Source organism: Colobus angolensis, unplaced genomic scaffold, assembly GCF_000951035.1.
Source record: "Colobus angolensis palliatus isolate OR3802 unplaced genomic scaffold, Cang.pa_1.0 Scaffold186, whole genome shotgun sequence".
Lineage (NCBI taxonomy): Eukaryota > Metazoa > Chordata > Mammalia > Primates > Cercopithecidae > Colobus > Colobus angolensis.
This window is the reverse complement of record NW_012114999.1, coordinates 3877157-3892874: the sequence shown is the minus strand read 5'-3', so window position 1 is coordinate 3892874 and position 15718 is coordinate 3877157. Positions and strand designations below refer to the sequence as shown.

General features: G+C 41.6%; 1 long non-coding RNA gene across 1 annotated transcript in view; it reads right to left on the bottom strand.

Moving 5' to 3' along the window:
* Positions 1-15711, bottom strand: part of LOC105510316 — a 42584-nt gene extending 26873 nt beyond the window's left edge. The window contains exons 1-2 of the long non-coding RNA XR_001001544.1: positions 14775-15711; positions 11172-11286 (exon numbers count right to left, since the gene is read on the bottom strand). This is a non-coding gene — a long non-coding RNA (uncharacterized LOC105510316). The remainder of the gene's footprint in view (positions 1-11171; positions 11287-14774) is intronic.
* Positions 15712-15718: the final 7 nt, after the last annotated feature.

Below are 15718 nucleotides of genomic sequence, written 5' to 3'. Positions count from 1 at the left end.
TTTTTTTTGTTTTTTTGGAGACAGAGTTTCACTCTTGTTGTCCAGGCTGGAGTGCAATGGCACGATCTCGGCTCACAGCAACCTCCACCTTCCAGGTTCAAGTGATTCTCCTGCCTCAGCCTCCCGAGTAGCTGGAATTACAGACATGCACTACCACGCCCAGCTAATTTTTTGTATTTTTTTGTATTTTTAGTAGAGACGGGGTTTCTTCATGTTGGTGAGGCTGATCTCAGGTGATCTGCCTGACCTCAGGCGATCTGCCCACCTCGGCCTCCCAAAGTGCTGGGATTACAGGTATGAGCCAACACACTCGGCCGGGAAGGATCTTAACCCTCTCATTTACCATTGTATTCCCAGGGCCTGGAAGAGCCCCCTGCAGGACTGGCTCTCAACAAACAGTGAATAAGTCAATTTCATGAAATAAAGTTCACCAAATGATATGCCTCTAAAGATGTTTTAGAGCATGATATCATATTGTTATAAACTTATTTTATATTCATTTAGTAGATTGTTAAAGATACACTTAGGCACATTAAAATGTTACAGAGTTTATCTGGGGAGACAGCAGTTCATGAACTGGGCAGTACCAGGTGGCAAGGGGTTCAGCATTCCACCCAGGGAGCATGAGATGAAACATTTATAAGGTGCTTGTGAAAGCAAGGCCAAAAAAAAAATAAAAAAACAAAAATTAGACAGGTGTGGTGATGGGCATCTATCCTGTAGTCCCAGCTACTCAGGAGGCTGAGGCAGGAGAATCGCTTGAATTTGGGAGGTGGAGGTTGCAGTGAGCTGAGATCGCACCACTACTCTCCAGCCTGGGTGACAGCAAGACTCGGTCTCAAAAAACAAACAAACAAACAACAAAAAAAAGAAAAGAAAAAAAGAAATTAGCTGGGCATGGTGGTACATGCCTGTAGTCCCAGTTACTCAAGAGGCTGAGGAGGATTGCTAGAGCCCAGAAGTTTGGTTACAGTGAGCTCTGATTGAGTCACTGCACCCCAGCCTGAGTAACAGAGCAAGACCCTGTCTCTGAAAAAGAAGAAAAAAAGGTATAAGGCCAGATGCAGTGGCTCATGCCTGTAATCCCAGCACATTGGGAGACGAAGGCAAGTGGATTGCCTGAGCTCAGGAGTTTGAGACCAGCCTGGGCAACATAGTGAAACCTCATCTCTACCAAAAATACAAAAAATTAGCCAGGTATGGTGGCACACACCTGTGATCCCAGCTACTTGGGAGGCTGAGGTGGCAGAATCACTTGAGCCTGGGAGGCAGAGGTTGTAGTGAGCTGAGATTGTGCCAAATCACTCCAACTTGAGTGACAGAGTGAGACCACATTTCGAAAAAAAAAAAGAAAAGAAGATGTAAAGATAGGAATAGCACCCATGAAAAAAGAGTGGTCATTACCAAAGTTAATCATGTGATAATAACTAATAGTGGTTTAACTCATACGTGCCAAGATAAGAATACACAAATAACTGGGGTATAAGATAAATAACTGAGAGTTAGAGTTAGTGCTATGGTTTGAATGTATCCCCCAAATTTCATGTTGGAAATTTAATTCCCAAATGTATATGTTGATGAAGGTAGGGGCCTTTGGGAGGCAATTTGGATTAAAGTTATCAGGGTGTGGCCTCTATGATGGGACTCGTGGTTTTATAAGAAGAGGAAGAGAGATGTGAGCTGACATGCATATTCTTGCTCTCTTGCCATGTGATGCCCTCTGCCATGTTATGACACAGCAAAAAGATTCTCACCAGATGCCAGCACCATGCTCTTGGACTTCTCAGCCTCTAGAACCATGAGCTAACTAAAGTTAGTCTTTCTCTTTTTTTGGAGACAGTGTCTCACTTCATCACCCAGGCTGGAGAGTGCAGTGGCGTGATCTCACCTCACTGTAACCTCTGCCTTCTGGGTTCAAGTGATTCTCGTGCCTCAGCCTCCCGAGTAGCTGGGATTCCAGGTGTGTGCCAACACACCTGGCTACTTATTTTTGTATTGTTAATGGAGACAGAGTTTCACCCTGTTGGCCAGACTGATCTCGAACTCCTGATCTCAAGTGATCTGCCTGCCTCACCCTCCCAAAGTCCTGGGATTACAGGCATGAGCCACTGTGCCCGGTGGTAAACTTCATCTTTCTGTTGCTATAACAGAATACCACAGACTGGATAAATTATGAAGAAAATACTTTTAGTTAGCTCACAGTTTTTTTAAAAGCAAGTTTAATTTCACCTTGGGAACATATATTTAGAAATAATAACATATTATCATTTAAATCCCACACAACCTTACTTTACAAATGAAACAGCTGAAGCTTACAAAGATCATATAAATAATCTACCTGAGGTCCACAGCAGACAAACTCAAGGCTGTTTTCTTAACTCCTACCCTGTACTGCCTACTTTATTTCAAAACTTTCATTAAGAATATGTTCCAGAGGACATGATGTCAGAGGGAAACAAATCATATGTACAACTGGCCCATGAACAACACGGGGATTTGGAGTGTGAACCCCCTATGCAGTTGAAAATCCATGCATCACTTTGGACTCCCCAAAATCTTAACTACTAATAGCCTAGTGTTGACCTGAAGTTCTTACCAATAATGTAGTCAATTAACATATATTCTGTATGTGATGTACATTATATACTATATTCTTACAATAAAGTAAGCTAAATAACAGAAACTGTCATTAAGAACATTATAAGGAGGAGAAGATATATTTACCATTTATTAAGTGGAAGTGGATCATGACAAAGGTCTTCATCATCTTCACATTGAGTAGGTTGGGAAGGTGGAAGAAGGGGAGTTGGTGTTACTGTCTCAAGAGTGGCAGAGGCAGAAGAAAATCCACATGTGTAAGTGGATGCATGCAGTTAAAAAAATCCATGTTGTTCAAGAATCAGCTGTATATATAAAACCATTATACTTTCTGAAAATAATTAAGTAGCTAGGTTTCTTGAAGTTTGTTTTTTTTTTTTTTCCTGTTTCTTTTTTTCCTTGTCTTAGTCCATTTATGCTACAATAACAAAATATCTGAGACTGGGTAATTTATAAACAACAGGAATTTATTTCTCCCAGTTCTGGAGGCTGGAACTCCAAAATCAAGTTGCCAGTGGGCTCAGTATCTATCTGGTGAAGTCTGTTCTCTGATTCCAAGATGGCAGCTTGTTGCTGTGTTCTCACATGACAGAAAAGCAGAAGAGCAAAAGGGGCTGACCTCTGTGTGAAGCCACTTTTGTAAGGGCCTTAATCCTGTTCATGAGAGAGAAGCCTTCATGACCTAATCACCTCCTAAAGACCCCCACCTCTTAATACTATTGCATTGGAGATTAAGTTTCAACATGAATTTTGGAGGACACATTCAGACCACAGAATTTCTGGTAAGACAACAGTAAAACCAGGCAATTCAAAGGAAAATTTTAACAGCTGAAACTTTTTTTTTTTTTTTTTTTTTAGCATTTGGAATAATGCCTATAAATCACACCCATATCCTCTTCAAGCTGAGAACTGAAAGCAAAAATTGCTCAAATCAGTTTACAAAGAAGTTTCTCTAAAAATCTTTTTGAAAGAAAAAAAGACTTTTAGGTGAGGCTAAAATAGATATACTTTTAAATTTGTGATCATGATCCAAACTATTTAAAATACAAAGTTGGAGACAGAAATGGAAACTAGTATAGTGGCCAATTCTAAATACACAAAAAAGAATGGAAAAATTCTTTCCTATTATGTTGACCACATTCCTTCTCTGAATCATAAAGCTCTCAGTTGAACAAGTATTATAATCAGTGTTTATTTATCTAAAATGGTTAGAAAATGTGCCCACCTACGTAATTTTATTTTTCAGGTGAGTTATTAGATGCACCATTCAAGAATTTCTATTTCTAAATCACCTCAATACTGAACTAATCTGGTCTTATTTTAACCTTTAATTCAGAAAATAAAGACAGATGGGGTTTTCAGGATCACAGGTCCTCATTGTTCCTCCTTTCAGGCCCAAATCCTCATAGCCCTCAAAACCCTGCTTCATCTGGTCTCTGCCTACCCTTCCCACTTCATCCTTCTTCTACTTGCTCAATGCCCCCAGCCACTTCTGTTTCTTTCTCTGTTTCACCCTCATTCTCTCAATACATTTGCCCTGATGACGCCCTCTGCCAGCAGTGCATTTCTCCCTTATCCTCTCAACATTCACATCTCTGCTTGAACATCACCTCCTCTCCAGACACCCTCTCTCAAGCAGCACACACACTCCCCAGCATAGTATCCATTCACTATCTTCACAGTGCTCTTGACTCCCTGAAATAATCTTCCTTATGCTATTGCTTGACTATGGCCTGTAACCCACCCCTTACTAGACCAAAAGCTCCTAAGGAGGGATTTTTTTTGTTTTTTTGGAGACAGAGTTTCACTCTTGTTGTCCAGGCTGGAGTGCAATGGCACGATCTCGGCTCACAGCAACCTCCACCTTCCAGGTTCAAGTGATTCTCCTGCCTCAGCCTCCCGAGTAGCTGGAATTACAGACATGCACTACCACGCCCAGCTAATTTTTTGTATTTTTTTGTATTTTTAGTAGAGACGGGGTTTCTTCATGTTGGTGAGGCTGATCTCAGGTGATCTGCCTGACCTCAGGCGATCTGCCCACCTCGGCCTCCCAAAGTGCTGGGATTACAGGTATGAGCCAACACACTCGGCCGGGAAGGATCTTAACCCTCTCATTTACCATTGTATTCCCAGGGCCTGGAAGAGCCCCCTGCAGGACTGGCTCTCAACAAACAGTGAATAAGTCAATTTCATGAAATAAAGTTCACCAAATGATATGCCTCTAAAGATGTTTTAGAGCATGATATCATATTGTTATAAACTTATTTTATATTCATTTAGTAGATTGTTAAAGATACACTTAGGCACATTAAAATGTTACAGAGTTTATCTGGGGAGACAGCAGTTCATGAACTGGGCAGTACCAGGTGGCAAGGGGTTCAGCATTCCACCCAGGGAGCATGAGATGAAACATTTATAAGGTGCTTGTGAAAGCAAGGCCAAAAAAAAAATAAAAAAACAAAAATTAGACAGGTTAAAGTGAAAAGTCCCTTTGGCCTCATTTAGAAGTTAGTTGGTGATTTCTAATTGGTTAAGTTTGTTTCATTTTAGTGCTTACACTGAGTTGGGTTTTAGTTTGCTTGTGTGGAAACCTGAGGCACTGGTGCTCTCTCAGCGGAATGCTTCCCAATTAATTATTTTAACAAGATAAACATTTATTGAATGATTACTATGTATAAAGTGTGGGGGATACAATGTCGAACAGAACGGTTCCTGCCCTCCTGAAGTGAATCATCTAATGGGAACTTAAAAAAAAATTATGTTACTTGAGTTTTCTGTTACTATATTAGTGTATTTATTTATTTATTTATTTATTTACTTACTTATTTTTAGAGACAGAATCTTGCTCTATTGCCCAGGCTGGAGTAAAATGGCATGATCATAGCTCACTGTAATTGTATGGCTAATTTTTAAAATTTTGTAGAGATGGGGTCTTGCTATGTTGCCCAGACTGGTCTTGAACTCCTGACCACAACTGATCCTCCCGCCTGGGAACCCTTGCACTTGGCCAATGCTTTTAATACTATGGAAATAAATGCCTATTTTCCAAGTGTCTTCATTACCAAAATGAAGGTGCTTGTGAAAGCAAGGCCAAAAAAAAAGTAAACACATTTATTTTAAGAAACAGGTGCTAAGCAACTTTCAGCATAATCTGGAAATACTTTCCTTTGTCAGAACAGTGCTACGTGATGAAATTTAGACCATTAATAAACTTTATTCCCACTGCCTCAAGTAGTGAAAAGGAATTGCATTTCAATAGGGTCGTTTCAGAGTGAACACTGTTTACAAAGGAATTAAACTGCATTAGTATTTTGATACCATCTTAAATTATCTAAGGTTTTTGATAAGCAACAAAGTCTGGAATGTGACACTGGAATGTGAGTCATTCTGCATTTCAAAAGATTGCTGAGTTCAGATTCTTGATGTTAACCCTACTTCTTACGAATAAAAGCTTTTAAGCTGTATCCTTACCGAAATCAAGAACACAAATTATTATAAAGAAGCTAAAACTGAGCACCTGTATTTGATAGAGGTATTATAAAAGGCAGTGGGGCCTGGAACCTTTTTGATCCTCTTTCCCTTTGATAATAAATAAATGTAGAATCCTGTCCCCCAAAAAATGTAGGTGAGTACATACACACACAAAAATAATTGCATACAAGTCTTGTGAAGGTTATGAACTCTGGAAAAGACAGCCCTGACTGGGCCCTCTCCTCTCTTCCAGAATTCCCTTTTGGGACTGCCAAGTCCTGTGGCTGCTGTCAAAACACTGTGTTTTATTGTTAACAACAAATTTAGAGAATCAGCAATGTCTTTGAATCTGAATGACAACAGATAAAATTAGTGAGGTATTCCCAATTGTTTCAAGCAGGAATAAGGCAAGGAGAGAGAAGAAACCACACACACACACACACACACACACACACACACACACACACACAGAAAGAGAGAGAGTGAGAATAAATGAATATGGGAATGAGGAGAGAAAGGACAGTTATCATGAGAATAAATGAATATGCGAATGAGGAGAGAAAGGACAGCTATCATGAGAAAGAGAAAGTGGCAGGAGGAGTTTTAAAGGGAGAGGTGGTCTGTCTTCCTTCCCCATGTCCAGAATGAGCAGTTCACTCCCTCAGCTCCTGCTAGCCCCTTCCGCTCCCAGAACTCCCATCTCTTCGGCTCTCCTGGCCCCTGCCTTTAGTAACTCTATAAATTTGCCTTTGCTTCTCTCAACCCAGCTATCTACTTGTTAAGGACTGCCCCCTTCTCAGCTTCCCTCCACTGTAGATGGTTTTTCTTTCTTTCTGGTTTTTTTGAGACAGGATCTCGCTCCATTGCCCAGGTTGGAGTGGAGTGGCAGGATCACTACTCACTGCAGCCTTGATATCTTTGGCTCAGGTAATCGTCGGGACTACAGGCACACACCACCATGCCTGGCTAAGTTTTGTATTTTTAGTAGAGATGGGGTTTCGCCATGTTGCCCAAGTGGGTCTCAAACTCCTGGGCTCAAGCGATCCACCTGCCTTGGCTTCTCAAAATGCTGGGATTACAGACATGAGCCACCGCCACCCGCCCTTATAGATGGTTTTCTAAATCCGCTCCCTCTATTTCTTCACCGACTCTTCCCTTCCTTACCCCAAAATGTGATTTCTACTGGAGCTGTGGCCTTGAGGCTTCTCCATGAGAAGGACCATATTGAAAAATAAAAGGCTCTTTTCCTTTCTGCACTTAGCCTGTATGTTTGTTCATCTTTTTCCTTAAAACTTTCTTCTTCCTTGTTTGCTGAGTTCATTTTAGTATTATTTGTACTTGTTTGTGGTTTTACTCGCTCTCTTTTTCTTTTTCTCCAAATCTCTGAGCCACCCCAGAATCTAACTCTTGCTTTTCTGTGTTCTTTACGCTTCCTGGCTGAGGAAATACAGATTATAATGACATAATGTGCCAAGAAAAACACAGGTTTCAGAAGCAGAAAAAAAACCCTAAACTCTAATTCTGATCTTAGTGCTGTGTGACCTTACACAAGTCACTAACCTCTCTGAGCCTTGGTTTCTTCCTCTAAAAAAAAATGAGGACAATAATATTTCCTTCTAATTGTAATTTTGAAGATTAAATGGGATAAGATTTGTAAAAATGACTAAGTGCTCATCATATTATTCATCACACAAGCATTTGTTGAACATCAACTTTATGCCAGATTCAATATAAGATCCTAGGGAATGATGCAGTGAAGAAGGCATAGTTTTCTGCCCTAAATCTGCTCACAGACTAGAAAGGGGCATGTAAACAAATAAATTATATGACACTGTGTCAGCAGCAATAGGAACATTTACACAATAGAAAGGACACACAGAAAAGGGGCCAAATAAATCTCATGGAGGTTTGTGAGACAAGGAAGCTTTCTGGGAAAGGTGATACCCGAATTCAATTTTGAAGAATAAATGTTAACAAATAGAAGCAGAGAAAACAACCTATTCAAAGATCCCTCAGTGTAAAACAGCATGGCCAATTCGGGGCTGTTTCTAGAATTAAAGCACAAGGTTGGAAGTGACAGAAGACAAGATTGGAGAGGTAGGGAGAGGCCAGATAATAGTCTTAGTAATAATCATGCTACTAACACCCAATTATTGAGAAATTGCCCTGTGTCAGGCACTGTGGCATAATTAAGTACTTTGCATATATGATTTTTAAAAATCATCATTATAGTAACTCTGTAAGTCAAAGAGCTTGGGCTTGGCATGTGGCCAAATGAGGAGCCACTAGACTTTTAAGTAAGGTAGTTATGATCCCATGCATATTTAGAAAAGCTATTGAAGCATCAGATTTTTAAAAATTGTGGTGAAATATACATAAAAATTATTATCTTAACCATTTTTCCATGAACAGTTGTGGCATTAAGTATATTCACACTGTTGTGCTACCATCACCACCCATCCATCCATAGAACTCTTTCCATCTGGCAAAACTGAAGCTCTGTAGCTATTAAACAGTAACTCCCCACTACCTGGACTCTCCATCCCCTAGCTGAATCATGCAGTATTTGGAATACTACATAGTATAGTAGGATGGAATCACATCGTATTTATCCTGCTATGACTGGTTTATCTCAACTAGAATAATGTTCTCAGCGTTCATCTTTGTTACAGTGTATGTCAGAATTTTTTCCTTTTTAGGGAAATAATATCCAGTTGCATGTATATACTACTTCTAGTTTTCTCTTTCATCCACTGATGGACACAGGTTGCTTCTACCTCTTGGCTACTGTGAACTCTGCTGCCGTGAACAAAGGTATACAAGCATTTCTTTCAGACTCTGCTTTCAGTTAGGTTGGGTATATTCCTAGAGGTGTATGGTAATAGTGTTTTTAATTTTTTAAGGAACTGCCCTGCTGTAAGGCTTTGGAGATGAATCAGAAGGAAAAGGCTAGGGCAGGATGCCATTTTCTGGCAATAAGAACCGCAGTTTCAAGCTGTTGGGAGCGGACGACAGGCAATGTAGTTGAGCAACTGACCAGACTTGGTTCCTAAATTGATAAGAGGGAGGCAGACATTCTGAGTGACTCTCTTGTAGGATAGCTTCAGATTTTGAGGGGCCTGAAGCTTATACAAGTTTAGGAACCTTCCTTGAGAAAAATAAAAATAAAAAACAACAGATAACAAATCAAGTGCAGGACTCTAAAAAGGCCCGTGGAAGTGAGCGACCTTGCAATACAGATTGGAGAGAGAAGAGCTTGTGCAGTGGGCATCATCTTTATTTGTCCTGCCAGCATCTTTTCCCTTGTTTTCCTTTGGAGTTGTGCATCTTCCCTCTCTCAGCTCCTGTAGTGTTGGCTGAGCTGCCAACTTACCTCCACGCCTGCCTCAGGCACGTACTCTGACCTGCCAGCAGGGCCTTCCTCCCGGTAGCCGCAGTGATTAGCATGGAAATAGGGAGGTGACTCCAAGCCGATGAGACTCAATTCTGTGACTTTTGTTAGAACTGTTGGGAAGTTTTTCACTTAGAAGGTTAGGATGTAAGCCTGGACCTTCCGGTGGTCAATTTCTCCCCTGGTGGGTAGGACTGAGGGAGTTAGCAGAAGAGAAAAGGTATGTGGAGACAGACTGGTTTGTCAAGCCTTTGACTGAGTCCTTGAATCTAGCAACGCCCAATGCTACATCTCCTTGACTTTTATGTCACATGAACCACTAAAGTCCACTTTTTGTCTAAGTCAGTTCGACTTTGTTTTCAGCTTCCATATCTGTTTATCATAAAGAACTCTGGTGGGTCCTGTTTGGGTCATGTGCCTCCTTGGGCCCAGTACTGGGCCTAGCGGGGGATAAGGTAATCCCCTTTGAAAAGTCCGCCACATGCTTGCCTCTGGTGGAAAAGGTGGCACACGATTGATGTACTAATAGTATCACCTGGAATAATTGGTGAGCACTCTCCAAAGGGAGGGGAAAAAGGAGCAGATGTGCCTTACAAGAGCAATTTCAGGGAGCTTCCAGATAGCTGACTCCATGGAGGTTCCTGAAGTGAGGCATGAGAGAGAGGCCGTGGCAGTTCTACTCCCCTTCTCCCATACCTCACCCTATGCATCTCTTCTATTCGGCTGCTCACATGTCTTTTGGAAAAACTGATTTCAAATGAAGATGGGCAACAACAAAGGATCACTGTCAAATCCAATACAAAGTTGTTATTATAAAGAAAAAGATGTAAAGGATAGGAGCTTTTTTTTTAAAATTTTTTTATTGTTTTATTTTTTTTTGGATAGGAGCTTTTTTAAAGACAGAGCCTCACTCTCCTGGAGTGCAGTCTCCCAGTCTGGAGTGCAATGGTGCAATCTCGGCTCACTGCAATCTCTACCTCCTGGGTTCAAGCGATTCTCTCACCTCAGCCTCCTGAGTAGCTGGGACTTACAAGTGTGTGCCACCATGCAGGCTTTTTGTATTTTTAGTAGAGACGGGGTTTTACCATGTTGCCCAGGCTGGTCTTGAAGTCCTGGCCTCAAGTAATCCACCTGCCTCCCAAAGAGCTGGGATTACAGGCGTGAGTCAACTGCGCCAGGCCAGGGGCATGTTTATAATAAATTCCATAAAGCATCCCCCCTTGCCCTCTCAAAAAAGGGTGACTTCAGATTCTTCAGGGGTCTGGGAAGTTGGTTTCTGAGCAATCATTCTAAACCAGGCCTGGTTTCAAATCCCAACTCTGCTCTCTATTAACTGTTTGACATTGACCGAGTTGTGTACCCTACTAAACCTTAGTTTTTGATTATAAAGTAGGAATAGATAATATGGATTATTACAAGGTTATTGCGAGTGATGCCTGTAAGTGGGGTGACTGTGATTTAGCATCTCAACGGGACACTTTTGAGGGTGAAATGAGCACACTATGAAGGGGCTTTATCAGGACTGCCTGAAACAAAAAAATATTAATAGTGCCCTTTCACTCTCAAAAATGCCCCTATTTGGGTGATGAAATTTGATTTCACTGCCTGTTATGTGCCTCTAATAGTGCTTAGCACATAGCAGGTGCTTAAAAGTCTCTTAGCCTCTGAGCCTTTTAGGGTCCCTTCTGCCTTTACCGTAACTGATCCATGCCTTTGTGGTTCTCTTTAATTCTCTGGCATTGTGGACTTGTTACAGGAACAGGGTCCTGATCCAGACCCCAAAAGAGGGTTCTTGGATTTCACACAAGAAAGAATTCAGGGTGAGTCTATAAAGTGAAAGTAAGTTTGTTAGGAGGAATACAAAAAGGGCTACTCCAGACTGAGCAGCCCCTTGGGCTGCCGGTGGCCCATATTTATAGTTATTTCTTGATGATACACTAAACAAGGGGTGGATTATTCACACCTCCTTTTTTCAGATCATATAGGGCAACTTCCTGATGTTGCCATGGCATTTTTTAAATTGTCATGGCGCTGGTGGGAGCGTAGCAGTGAGGATGACCAGAGGTCATTCTTGCCGCCATTTTGGTTTTGGTGGGTTTTGGCCCACTTCTTTACTGCAACCTGTTTTATCAGCAAAGTCTTTATGACCTGTATTTTGTGCCGACCTCCTAGCTCATTCTGTGACTTAGAATGCCTTAACTGTCTGGGAATGTAGGTCAGCAGGTCTCAGCCTCATTTCACCTAGTCCCTATTCAAGATGGAGTTGCTTTGGTTCACATGCCTCTGACAGACTTACGGGGTGTATTCTCCAAAACACTTTATATTATTATTTTCGTGGCAAGCTGTATGGCAATATGACCCACAAATTTGCCTCTATGAAAAAATATTTTTCTACAACTCTCCAACTGCTTTTAATTAATAAAAATTTGGAAAGGTTGAGTTGACCTCTGTAACAGCATTTATTTCAATTCAAAGTGTTCTGCATATTACAGAAGGTTCCAGGGAAAGTACTTAAGACTGCTGGGCCACACCCTGGTAGTTAGTTTGTAATGTGACATTTTACTTAAACTGAGCATTTGCTGACACATTCTAGTGTTAGAACTTGGTCAGGATTTTTGAAATGTATCCTAACAGTGACAAGTTAAATACCATAATAAGAAAACACACAATCCAATAAAAAGTAGGCAAAATATCTGAACAAACATTTCATGAAAAAGATACACAGATGGCAAATAAATACATGAAAAGATGCTCAACATCATTACGTATTAAGGGCATCAAATTAAGGGAATTCAAATTAAAACCATAATGAGATACCATACTCCACATGTATAAGAATGACTAAATTTAAAAAGACCGACCTACCAACTGTTGGTGAGGAAGCAGAGGAACTGGAACTCTCATACACACTGGTGGGAATGTAAAATGGTACAATTAGTTTGGAAAAGGTTTGCAGTTTCTTAAAAAGTGAAATATACATCTTTCACATGATCCAGCCATTCCATTTATAGGTATTTATGGGAGAGAAATGAAAGCATGTGTCCATACAAAGACTTGTACATGAATGTTCATAGCATCTTTATTAGCAATAGCCGAAATCTGGAAACAACCAAAATGTTCATTAATAAGGGAATGGGCAAAATCACTGGTGTATCCCTACAGTTGAATACTACTCAGTAATAAAAGGAATGAACTAATGATACATGCTACAACATCAGTGAATCTCATAATAATTTTGCTGAGTGAAAGAAGTCAGATAAAACAGAGTATACAATGTGTGATTCCAATTATATAAAATTCTAGGAAATACAAATTAATGTATAGTTACATAAAGCATATCAGGGGTTGCCTGGTGGGATGGAGAGGTAAGGAAGGCTGGGAGGGAGGGGTTACATGAGGAAACTTTTGAGTGTGATGAATATGTCCTTTGTCTGTTGTGGTGATGGGTTTTTAAATAGGTATATCTATGTGTATATGTGTGTATCAAACTGAACACTTTATACTTTATCAATTATACTTCAATAAAGCTGTTAAAATTGTCCCAAATTTTAAGTTTTTTTCATTTTATTCCATAGTGTCACAGTAGGTAGTCAGATGTCAGCAGAGCAGGAGAGGGCTCCCCGCTCCCACAAGGAATGTCAGGCAACCATCAGGTGGTCAGGCAGTTGTTAAACTGTCTCTCTAAATTAGTAATTGGTCACAGCCGGCACCAGGGAAAGGCAGTCTCCCAATGCATAGAAAATACCTAAAACTGGTGATCAGCAGCTTCTGGATAAGATCTTAGGATTGGGCAAGTGGGCTTACAGGTGTGCACCAAGAGGCACAATAGTGGCATTTAACTAGTACTCATATATGACCTTCCTCTAGGAACACTCAACTAGTAAGGGACGAATGCCTCAAGTGAGCATGCGTGCAACTTCAGTTAACACACTGAGCAAGTGGGCCCTCCCAAGTGCTGGCAGGCCACTGCACATGCAAACAGCCCACCCCAAGGGAAGAATCAGGGGAAAAGGGACACAACCCCCTGGAAGCATGCCAATGTATAAAACCCCGAGTCAAAGGTCAAGCAGCGCACTTGAATCTCTTAAGTTGCCCGCTTGGCCCTCTTCCAGGTGTACATTACTTCATTTCATTCTTGCTCTAAAACTTTTTATAAACTTTCACTCCTGCTCTAAACCTTGCCTTGGTCTCTCCCTCTGCCTTAAGCCTCTCGGTAGAATTCTTTCTTTGGAGGAGGCAAGAATTGAGGTTGCTGCAGACCCATACAGCTTTGCTGCTGCTAACACACTTTGGTGAATGCGACTCAGATACGTTCCCTAGTGCTAACAACAGTATTACGTATTCCTACACAATCAGTTAAATTCGAAATGAAGGAAGCCTCTGGAGTACTGATGGAATCCAAGAGGACCAACAATATTTAAATAGTAAGTGCCAGTGGCAATGTCAGAAAGAACTTCAAGTACCTTAGGGAGGACAACAGTTGACCAAACAAACAAATGTAGAAAATTTCATGTTTACTTTAAAGCCATGTAAGTGTACGATGGCATTATACATTTACAATGTTGTGTGACCACTGTCACTACCCATCTTCAAAACTTTTTCATCATCCAAAACTGAAATCCTGTAATCCTTAAAAAATAACGCCCCATAAACAATAAAATTCATAGTTTTCAAGACAAAATACAATTCTTGAACATTTTACAAGGAATAAGCTAAAGTAGATTAAAATGACTTTGACCATACAACAGGAGCGGTCAGGCTTAGATTGCTGCAGAAAGGCTCTGCAGGCTGGGCACCATGATTTGTACCTCAAATCTGACTGTTATTTCCCACACTCCTAGGTCCCAAAGAAACGTGGGTGAGGTCCTCCGGTTGACACACCATCACTGTCATACTACTGGAAAAACAGCCCAAACTGCTTGCCTCAGTGATAGTGGGTCAATTGTGTCATCTTCGTGTGGGAAGAATGCCCTAATTATCGTTACTCCCTTTGGATGAAATTAGCAAGTCATTTATAAATCATTTCACTTTCCTCCCTATTTGCCTCCTCCCCTTTCCTTCAGGTTCCATCCCTCAAAGTCATTGGGAAAAGCCTTGCAAAGTTGACAGCAGTTTTGTGCACTTCCGGTTCAAGTTGCCTTACTTCTTTTTTTTTTTATTTAAAAAAACTTTGGATTTCTTTTATAGAGACAGGATCTTGCTATGTGGCCCTGGCTGTTCCTGAACTCCAGGCCTCAAGCAATCCTCCCACCCCGGTCTCCCAAAGTGCTGGGATTACAGGCACGAGCCACCACACCTGGTTCACCTTACTCACTTCTATTGCAGGACGGTTCAGCTATGATGTTTTGGCTCCTCTTCTCAAGCAGGTTGCCACATCTTGTTCCATGATCCCTTCTGGTATTTGGCGAACACAGTTTTCATCCTGGGATCTCAGGGATTGAAATCTGTCCTAGGTGTGCACCAGAAAGTGGTGGCAAGAGATAAAGCTTCGGAGGAGGCTGACCTCGGCCAGGATTCTTAAGTCTCAAAGTTTCAGCTTTCTCACCTCTCAACGGACATGAAATCTACCTAATAGTAACTCCAGGGAAGTAAATGAGATAATGTTTGGAAGATATCTAGTCTCCCAGGCGCTCAGGCGGGGTACGAAGGTTCTGTTTCCAACCCCTTCTCTATCAAATGCCTTTAAAACTCAGAAGAAAGCGTTGGGTAGGAAATGGGATTGCGAAAAAAGTGGAGGCTGCTTCTGGCCTAAAGGATACTTATCTCTATACAAAGGGCTTATGATTCAAAGAGGCCGCTGGATTCAAAAACACAAGCAGAGCAACACCACGTGGGGTTTGGGACTAGCTGAATTCCGGATAAAGATTCCTGTAAAGAGGAATTGATGAGAATCCAGAAAAGCACTTGAAATGGCCAGGCTTTGCCATGGCACATTCCCCAGGATTTTTTTGCACCACATTTAGAGGTTTAGACATAGTGAGCTCGAATCAGGCCAAAAGCCTTAGGTTACTCGGTGACGGCGGCGGGGCAGAGGTCAGACCAACAGGTGTGGAAGGCTGCGAGGTGAGGGAAGAAGCAGGTGTCGGTGGAGGCCCCCATTCCTCCCGCCCAGAGGCTCCAAGGCCCAAGGCTGCTGTTGGTGTTCCAGCAGCGGGTGGAGGGGTCCTGCCGGCATCTGGGCGCGCTGGGCCTGGAGCCCGGGAGGAGGCAGACGGAGGCGGCGGGTCAGACCGGGTGGGCTTCCGCTCCCCTCCGCCA